The sequence below is a fragment of the Ahaetulla prasina genome, chromosome 3, assembly GCF_028640845.1.
Source record: "Ahaetulla prasina isolate Xishuangbanna chromosome 3, ASM2864084v1, whole genome shotgun sequence".
In the NCBI taxonomy this organism is placed as follows: domain Eukaryota; kingdom Metazoa; phylum Chordata; class Lepidosauria; order Squamata; family Colubridae; genus Ahaetulla; species Ahaetulla prasina.
This window is the reverse complement of record NC_080541.1, coordinates 47,089,337-47,100,080: the sequence shown is the minus strand read 5'-3', so window position 1 is coordinate 47,100,080 and position 10,744 is coordinate 47,089,337.

Sequence of the window (10,744 nt, the reverse complement as noted above, 5' to 3'; positions counted from 1 at the left end):
TTTTTCTTCCGTTTTTCCCCTTGATTTATGCTGTTAATTTGATTAACTTGCATTTCTCCATAAGAAAACACAGTGTGTCCAGAGATGGTGAAAGTGCTTTCATTTAATTTACATTAATATTGGAGTCTCATCAGAGGGGTTTTACATTTTTTAAATTTGTAAAATACTTGGAGTTTATTTTTTTAATGTTTCTTTTAATCTTGAATTGAAAAAAAAAACATCTTTCCTGTTTTTTTCTGATTCAGCATTTTTTTGTTTTCAGGCTAAATTACATCAAGCACCAGATTATAGAAAATTAAGGGTGGCTGATATCCAGAAAAAGACTTTTTGGTAACATGAAATTTTTAGTTGAAAGTTTTAAAAAAAAAAAAAAGTTTGATTAAGTAATAATAGCTCTGGATAAATTAGATTCACAAAAGGAATGTTGACCCATTAGAAAGTCTAGAAAGAGTTATGGACTATAAGGAGGTGATTGCATACTCCTCTCTGAAGTTCAAGCCTGCATTCTTTTACAATAGCAGCAGCTGTCTGAATGGAGATGTGATCAATTGGTTTTTCTTAGGAGGAATGAAGAACATTGGGAACTGGATCTGTCACATTTAATTGGAAACCACTTTCACCTGGACTTTGTTGGGAAGATAGATCATGGAGACTGAATTTTTAGATTTAATTAGGCAACAATTGATAAGAAATGGTATTATCCATTGGATGTGGATGTGGATATTTGACCCAGGATGAATTACTCTTAACATTTGGGGTGGTTTGGGATAGATAAAATGCTGTGGTAAAGTTGATTACAATGACAGTTTGTTAGCAGAGGGGTTTTGAAACTTTAAACCTTTGCCTTTTCATTATTATTGTTCTTTTTGTTAATTATTTTGCCATTAATATAGTATATGGATGACAGGTCAATAATTTGCAAACAGACTTAGTAGTTTAAAAAATTTTCTGGGCTTGTTTCACAAGGAGTGAGACACTAATATTGTAGTAATGTATTGATCAGTATTCAACTGGGGGATAATATGTGCATATGTGTTGGGTTTTTTTCTTTTTTTAATACACCTTTTAATACACCTTTAATACACCTTTTTAAAAATTGTTTGTTTTGTGTTTTTCTTTGTATTAAAAAAAATTGCTGGAGTTTCATATTTTAATTTTTTTCAATTAAAATAAACAGTTTTTAAAAGAGGGAAGTTTGCACTGGGTAATACTGATATGGCAATAATCTATAGATGGATAAACATACATACATAATTATAAGTTACATACATTTTGGAACAAAATTTCATGTATTTGATATGATGAAAAGGTGTCATCTCTAAATGACACCTATATAAAATGACATAATTTTATATGTGTATATGTATATATACACACACATGGGGATTTATCAGAAATACGACTGCAATGTGAGAGGGAAGAATAAATTTCTGGAGAAAATCAAGTTTTATCACTGATGTGCACTAATAAGTTGGTCAATTTTTGGAACTTGAGACCCATGGTGGAAAATCCCTACTCCTACACATGAATTCTTGGGAATAGAATAGCCAAAATCTGCCATTTCACTACTGAACATTGATGGCTTGATTTCATGCTATGTCAGCATTGAGCATATTAAGAAGCTCAAGGGTGGAAATAGGAGCAGCTTGTCTCTCAGAGGTTCTCTGTCCTCATCCCCATTCTTAAAAATACCTCCAAAACCCAAAAAAGCATTTGCTGAAAAAAAATCAGTCCCATTCTTTTTGTTCCATGGTACATGCAGCCTTTGAAATAGTTTTCTCCTTCTCCTGACTGATACATTCTAACTATGAGGTCCTTCGATGCTTTGTAAGCTCTTTGCAGATCATGGCTTTTACTGTACAAGACAAATGAATAAATATCAGAAATATTCTACCTGAACAACTGAACTTTATATGGGCTTGATCAGAGTAACTTTAATTGATAGCAAATGTGTACTAACTACTATTTAACATCAGTTTGAATGTGACTGGTTAATTCTGAACACAACCACATCCGTACTTATGTGACTATGTGCATGCTTACGCAATGACATTATTCGACATTTTGTGTTGTTGTTTTCGCTCCTGAAAAGTTTTCAGTTTATTTTTCAATTGAGTTGTACATCTTATATGTTATATTAAACATATAGCAATAGCAATAGCACTTATATACTGCTTCACAGTGCTTTACAGCCCTCTCTAAGCGGTTTACAGACTCAGCATATTGCCCCCAACAATTTGGGTCCTCATTTTACCCATCTCGGAAGGATGGAAGGCTGTGTCAACCTTGAGCCTGGTGAGATTTGAACTGCCAGATTGCAGGCAGCCAGCAGTCAGCAGTAGTAGCCTGCAGTACTGTACTCTAACCACTGCATCACTGTGGCTCATAACATATAACATATAAACTGGAGTGATTTATCTGGTTCTGGTTGTTTTACATCACAAAAACCTGGCATTTTAACAGGGGTGTATAGACTTTTTATATATGCTGAGTGTAGACACTTGTTTTTTAAGTATGAAAGCAAGATCTTTTTTTAAAAAAAAGACAGTAACATGGATCTTACTATAGGAGCTTAAACAGTCTGTTCCTTCGCCACTCCTTTTTATCATTTGATCTCATATTTTTAACATGTCCTCTTTTCCTGCTTCTCTGACACTGATGCAGACTTAAGTATCCAAGTGCTCAATGAATTAAAAGAGGTCATGACCCCTCTATGTGGTCCCATACAAAAAAAAATTCTATTACCTGTAACTTGTTTTGCTTTTTAACAAAAAAAGCTGTCAGCTGCAACCATTTTCTCTGGCTCTGCAGTGATAACTTATACAACAGACCTAGTTAGTATCTCTGAGCTCTTACACTAATATTTTGTAAACCTAAACATCTAGGATTAGGTCTCTTGGAAGGCAAAAAAATTACTTCTGAGGTGGCCTGAATCAATTTAACTACGCATTTTTCTCTTTGCTACTTCAAATATATTGCTGATCCTACGCTGGTTTTCAAAGCCCTATAACACCATGTATAAGTTTGTACAGAAATATTTGGCTTCCATAATGCAGCTGAAAAGAATGACCTAGATATAAAGTCAGGTAGGGTTATAGCAGAACAGTTAAAATTAATGGCTCTTAAATTAAGTTTGACTAACACTAGACTACTAATCCACTAGATTCAATGAATAAATGCCTATATATAGTATGTATAAATAACTGCAGGGCAATAGAGTTTAGTAGGCTTGTACAACACCCTTCTAACTGAAAAATAATTGAGGCATAAAATAATATTAGAAACAAACTATGTGTTATATGACTTTCTTGAGAAAAAATATGTGTGATGTTAGCTATAAATTAAAAGATACGCTGCAAACTTAAAATTTCTACTCCAGAGAAGAAAGGTGCCAAAATGTTCTGATTATCCAATTAAAATAGAGTATTTATCTATCCAGCACTATTAAATACTTTTGCAAACATGATGAGTATGGTCAATGTTTTCTCTGTTTTCTGTATTCTTCCACTCCTAACTTATAAAATTTAAAAAATGGCACACTATAAATAATAAATATATATTTAATAAACACTATATTTAATAAATCTTTTTAGCAGCAGGTTTTGAAATGTAAACATGGGGAAAAGACAAAAGAGAATTGTCTTTTCTCTTCAGATGGACAGGATTGAATTTTCTCATTCCTTTTCCTGATCTATATGGATATTTTATGTTTTATCCGACAAGTTAAAAATAGGCGTAATGAAAACAAGACAAAATCTTGCAAACAAAATACGCATTGACTGTTAATACTTTTTGCAATACCCCTTGGCTACCTTTTCTGAAGGAGTAAAGTCTCTCTGGTATTAAATTTATTTATTATCATTTATTGCTACTTGGGATAATGGAAGAACATTATAAGAGATAATAGAGATCATTTCTGGCAGATTAACACATATATGACAGCTTGTTTTTTAAAGAGATTAGAAGCATTCCTTATTTGTGTTGAGTCTACAAGAGGAGCTGGTAAATCACAATAATAATATTATCATCAAAATTATTAAAATTAATTGTCTCTCAAAGTTTTTTTTTTAAATATCCTAGATGTAATTATTCCTGAAACTTTAAAACAGGATTCAGTAATATTATGAATAATACATTGGGACTACAGCATTTGATGGGAATTTCTTACAATAATATTAGGTATGTACAGAACTATCAAAAAATGTTATATAAAAATACTAATATATTTTAATCCAAAATTAAAAGTAAAAACCTGAAAACATACAAAAATGATCTGTTAGTTTGCATATGTCTTATCTGCTTATCTTTTGCTATCAAAATTAGGAAGGAAGGAAAGATGCTAGGGGAAGCTTCATCATCTCAGTCAGCTCCCAGAGATGCTCATAATTTACTTGTGCCCTGGTCCCCAATAATCCACTCCTTACAAAGAGATCCTGTAAGATTGCCATGAGCTCTGGTGCTGTGACTCCATGACCCAATAAACGCTTGACACTCTTCTGCCAAACAACAATGTATGTCTGTTTCTTTTAAACTAAAGAGACATTTATAGCATCTCACTTGTTTAAATTAAGAAGGAATTTGAATTACAGAGGGCATAAATGAGGAAAGCATCTGGCAGTTGGCTGGTAATTTAAAGGGCAATTTGGTTAAAACACTGAAAGACATTTAGACCAAGGCATTATAGTATGATACCAATGCATAGCAAATCAAGACCCATTTTTTAAGACATTTTTTGCTTCCAAGAGTTTTGTATTTCTCTTTTCCTTGCACTTCTTCCTTGTGGTTTTGAAATATTTAACAGTTGTTTAATTTCTTTATATAGAAATATTAGACAAGATACAAATGGTGGAGTCTGTAGAAAATAAATGTACTTTTAATAGCCTTGGTACATGAATGAATTATAATGCAAAACCTGATTATCTTTTCTTTTAAACCTTTCTTTGGCATTAAATAGGCAATCTAGTCACAAAGGACAAAATTCTGTACTAGAACTAACAAGGATTTTTGTATAAGCAAGAAAAGTCACAGCCCAACAAGGATACAAAAATTACTACTAATTTCTATTCTATTTCCTTGATAATCCATTGTCTTTGCCATGGCATGGAAACACTTACTCATATCAAGATAAAATTATCATTTTGAACCACTGCATGAGATTCAGATATTATCTTGTGGCCCCTTGATTCTCAAATAAAGGGATGTGAATGAAATAGCTTGAAGGGGGATACTGTTTCTCTTTTACATAGTATCACTTGCAAATCTGCAAAAATAGACCCCACTATTCCAGTTATTACATGGCCATTTTTGGGTTTTAAGAGATGTGGGCAGATTGTATAATTGCATGTAAATTTGATATATCCTTACCATAATATATTTTTGGATGTAGTCTTCAGCTTCCAAGGTTGCTTTCATTTTTATCCTGTTATTTTTAAAAAAAATTCAACTCAGAACGGCTTATTTTTGGAATATCTCAGCACTGTGATCATAATTAAAAATGGATTGATAGATTGTAAATAGCATAGTTTTGGGGTATGCAGCCTCAGGTGGGATATCAATAGAACTGTAGATAAACTCTGCTTCATATGAGTTTCAGTGACTTGTAATTGTAATTGACCTCTTTCAAAAGAGACATAAGCTCTGGGAACCTTAAATTCCTATCAATGCCGGAAACAGCAAGTACATTTCTCCAGGTATTTGTTCTGAAAAAAATGTAGGTTGCTTGTGAAATTTAAAATTCAGGTCATTTGGCAACAATGCATTACCAACTTTATCTCTATTTTTTTCAAATACCTCCCACCCTTTTCTTTTAATTCCTCATTTTTTGGCTAGACCATTTGGGCAGTAATAGAATTCCAACTACAGAGAGAGAGACATGTTAAAGGCTCTTTTTCATTTCACTGAACTATGTCTGGAATCCTTGTTGATTTTTTTTAAACTAAGATGAAGTACAGCATACTGCAGATTCCAAAGTTTTAGTTGCCATTGGGAAGTGCGTATTTTAAAGCATGGGTGTCAATCTTGCCACAAAACGTTGCTGTCACATGACATTTCACGATGTTTTTCCCATTCATGGAGCTGGGTTGGGTTTGGCCTATGTGTGAGGCGTTCGGCCCATGGGCTGCCAGCTTGATACCCCTGCTTTAAGGCATTCATCTTGGAGAAACTATATTTCCCAGGAGTATCTGGAAAAATCTTGGTCCTCTATTGCTAAATGTCAGAGAAGGAGAAGCAGGAGAAAAATAACTTCTTCCAAAAACAGCCAGGAAAGATAGAGTTGGTTTAAGTGTTTCTCAAATTTGTCAACTTTAAGTGGTATCAACTTGAACTTCCAAAATTCACTACCAAGCCATTCTGCCTGGGGAAATCTGGGAATTGCAGTCCACACAACTTAAAGCTGACAAGCTTGAGAAACATTGATTTAACACCAAGACAGCAACCTCTCTGATTTGATGCAGAGCTGTTTCTCTTGTCTCAAATAATATAGTCAATACTGATAGCTGAGTTTTACAATATCTGGTTTAAACAAATCTGTGAAACAATTCAAGGCTGACAATGCTTAGAAATCATTCCATAAGTGAGAAAGCCGGTCCTACCAGTTCCTAATTTCCTGAGCAGGTGGCTGGTTTAATGACTTAAATGTCCTTTCAACTCTACAATTCTGTGATTTTAAAATGAGATTGTTTTAGAAATAAATCAAGAGTTACAAACTCCAGTTTTTATCTCTTAAATGCTTCTTCCTGTAAAAACCAGAAACATTAATAAGAATGGTCAGTTCTATGTTACATTTGTTACCAATCCTCTAAACAGAATTATACTAGGAATTAAAAAGAACTATCAAATCAGTTTCTATATTAACCTTTAGCTGGCTCTCGCTTGATAAAAAAAATGTAGCAGGAGTCAGCAGGTTTAAGTTGCATATAGGACTAATTAAGTTGGTTTGGAAGGAATACTTTCTCTGAGCAGAAAAGTAGAATGTTGTATTTAAAAATATAAAGTTGGATTCAGCTTAAAGGGAGCCTCTGGGCAAAATGACTTGTAGCAAGCCTTGATGGGCTATAATCAGAGTGCCTGACTCTGACTATTCCTTTAATTTCCACAGTGCAGCAAAGCCACTAGATTGGAGGCACTTAGAAATGAAAAGAGTGGTTACTGGTCTGGCACTGCTCAAACCAGGCATAGGCTATGGGCCTTGTAGTGGGCTGGCAACAGCTGAAGGTTTCCAGATACTGATGAAAAGGATGATAAAGAATGTCTCTGTCAAAATATAATTATAAAGTGGTGGGAGAGTTTTAGGTAATGCTATGCCAAAATTTTCTAAATGTTTGCTTCTCCAAAAGATGGTAGTGAATTTCTTGTCAGCTTGTCTTAGAGACTGTGGATGGATGTAGAGATGATGTTACTTTATTGTTAAGAGCATGTTTGTGTTGTTACTGGTTTCCTGATATTTATTTATTTATTTATTTTGTCACAACATCATATAAAAGATTATATATTAGATAAACATATATATGAGTAAATATTAGGAGGTATAAGCATATATATATATATATATATATATATATATATATATATAGGAAGAAGCAAAGAAAAACAATAGGACAGGAACGGTAGGCACGTTTGTGCGCTTATGCACGCCCCTTATGGTCCTCTTAGGAATGGGGTGAGGTCAATAGTAGAAAGTTTTTGGTTAAAGCTTTTAGGATTATGGGAAGAGACCACAGAGTCAGATAAAGTATTCCAAGCACTGATGATTCTGTTATATTGTTCAGTTGTGGGTAGGAGAAGCAGTGGGAGGGATTCCATCCTGATTTCATTTCTTGGGTTTTAATTGAAGCCAGATTATGATTATTAGACCTGTGCAGAATTCTGAACCTGAAACTTAAAAAGTGCCTTGGAGTGTAGACAACCATGCTGCATGAAGCTATATCTTCTGAAGGCACTGCCTGCTCCAAAATATCTTGCCACACCCAGGCTGTGCCTCCTTAATTCAAATACATGTTTAAAGTGGAATCATGAGGCTACAGTATGATTCCAAGGCAAAGAAACATTTTTTTAAGGAGTAGGTGTGGTGTATGTCTCTAAGTTACCAATTGTAAGTTACCATTAGTAACTTCCCTGGTTTGGACCCAAACATCCAGGGTTGAGTGGATTTTCATAGTCTAGCTACAGTAGTTCCAGCTCAGGGATACAATAGTCTCCTTAGAAAATATGCAGAGTTAGACTGATCATGTACAGATATGCTTTTCCCACCTCACCCAGAAGAGCTTTTTCTGAAATTCTGTTCTTGTATAAGAAAATTTTAAACAATGAAAACAAATGGTCATCAGCTTGAAGGGGATCTGGTAGGAAAAATACTGAATACTACATTATATAGTTCTAGAAGCATAGGATGACATTTCTGTCCTAGAAGGAAATGGAATGAAACTGAGAAAATGGTTCGGTTTTTTATTGTTAAAAAAATCAAGCATATAATTTTTCACCACCGAAAATAATGATTTTTCTGGAATGTATATTCTACTCTTCCCACTCTTCCTCTCATACAAAAAATAGTAAATTAGTTAAGAGTTAAAGGTATGGATCGTGACCTTTCAAGCCCTTCTCAAAGCTGCACAGCTGCTGATGGGGTGACATGAAAGCTATTTCCTTTATAATGAGATACCAAGTAGATGGGCTTCTTTTAGGACATGGCATTTAAAAATACATTTACTTCTATTATGAACTAGCCTAACCTGCAACAACTATTGCTTGTGCCGTATTACGAGAGCAGATGTTTTAGACAACCTGCTGGCAGAAGCACAAAGCAGGAACAAAGTTTCTTTCATTATTGACTTAATATCTACAAACAGTTGTAAAAGTTTTCTTATCTAAGTGATTTATTGCAGAGTTTGGCAATGATTTACCTTAATGTAAATTGCCTATTATTTTTCTTCCCACTGTGAAGTTGAGTAGAGTAATATGAAAAGTGAGGGGAAAATGGAAATTTTGATCTCCTCCATCCTTACCGCCCAACACCTGTTAACCTTATTTGAAGCCTTTTCAGCCAATTTGTATATGCTGTATAAAGGATGTCAGATTGAGGAAGGGCAAAGGGAGGAAAAGAAAGAATGAGAAGGGGAGAGTTAATGCTGACATTTTAATAAATAAAAAAAATGAGAAAGAGAAAAATGAGTAAACTACTATTAAAAATGGCATAGTTCACTTTACAATGGAATTAAATAAGTGGAATGATCCTATCTCCATTATTTTGCTGAAAGATCATTTTCCCTAAAGAAGTATTTCAAGTCACTTTTCAATTTTTCTTCAGTTTTGACATTTCCATTATTTAATATAATAAACAATCCCAGATTGTTTAACATTTTGTTAAAATATTCAAATAAGAAATTGACAGTATTGCATTACAGACTGATTTTACACATTTAGTTCCTATCGGCAGCATTTCTCTATTTGTCATGGATATGATTTTTATTTATTGTATCTTACTTAAATGATTTATATGGCTGCTCAACTTGCAAATGCAATTTTGAATGGCTAACATAAAAATAAAAAAGAAACCCACAACATAAATAAAATATCACAATCAAGACCCAAAACACATATTAAATAGTCCTAAACCATTTTCTAGACACATTCATTTGACATCCTCACTCAGCAATCGAGGGAAAAACTGGGTTTTTAAAGTCTAAACAGGATCCAAATCTTGAAAAATAAGCTACTCCGAAGAGCAGGTGCCATGACAAATGGTTTCCATTTGATGGCGTTGTTTCATGAAGGCGATATCTGGTCTACCCTGTTAGATCTCATGAAAAAACCCAGACATAATTGTACATAGGTAGTTGCGCAAGTTGCCCAACCCTGGACCATTAAGGGATTCATGGGCGATGACCAACATTTTGGAACCAATAGCCGATTGGAAGTTAGTGCAGATCTCAAAGTAGTGATGTTAGAAGGGCATATTATGCTATATCACAACTACTTGTGCTAATGCATTCTTGACCTTTTGCAGCTTCCAAATTGTATCAAGGGAAGCCCCACTATTGCATGTTGCAATAGTCCAAGTGGAATGTGATAAAGGAATGAGTGACTGATTATCCGAATTTAGGAATAGATAATATTATGGAGCTGTGCAAATGGCGTCTTGGACAATTAAACATGCTCTTCAAGCAAGAGTCATAAATATGTGGAGACCCCCAAATTGTGCATCGGTTTTCTGTCATTTAGAATTAAAAATTAATGCCTCCAGATATTGGGGTGGGAGGAGAGATTGTTCTAAAATCAATGTCTACTTAATCTTGTATGTGCTGAACCAAAGCTTTCAATCATTGAGAAAGAACCCTGGCAGATCACTTGGTCAGTTTGTGATCATCAGATAATTAATTCCATGATACTGGATGATCTTAGTGGTTTCATGTAGATGCTAAGTAGGAACAGAGAAAAAGTTAGAACCCTAGAAATTTCACAAAGCATACTGAGAGAACCACTGGAACAGCCTGCTTCTCAATCTCAATCCTGAAGCTGATCCAAAAAGAATTCATGGCTGATGGTGTAAAAGGATGCTGGGAAATTACAGAAAATCAGGATGGATGTATTAAACTCATTCTAGTTCTGTCGCAGGTGGTCTACAAGTATGATTAGTATTGGAATCAGTATCTGAAACTCAAATCAAAATTCAGTTCATAATTCATTTCATTTCATGCATAACACCATCTACTCATTATTCATTTCCTCCAGGAACCTCTGCAGTTGC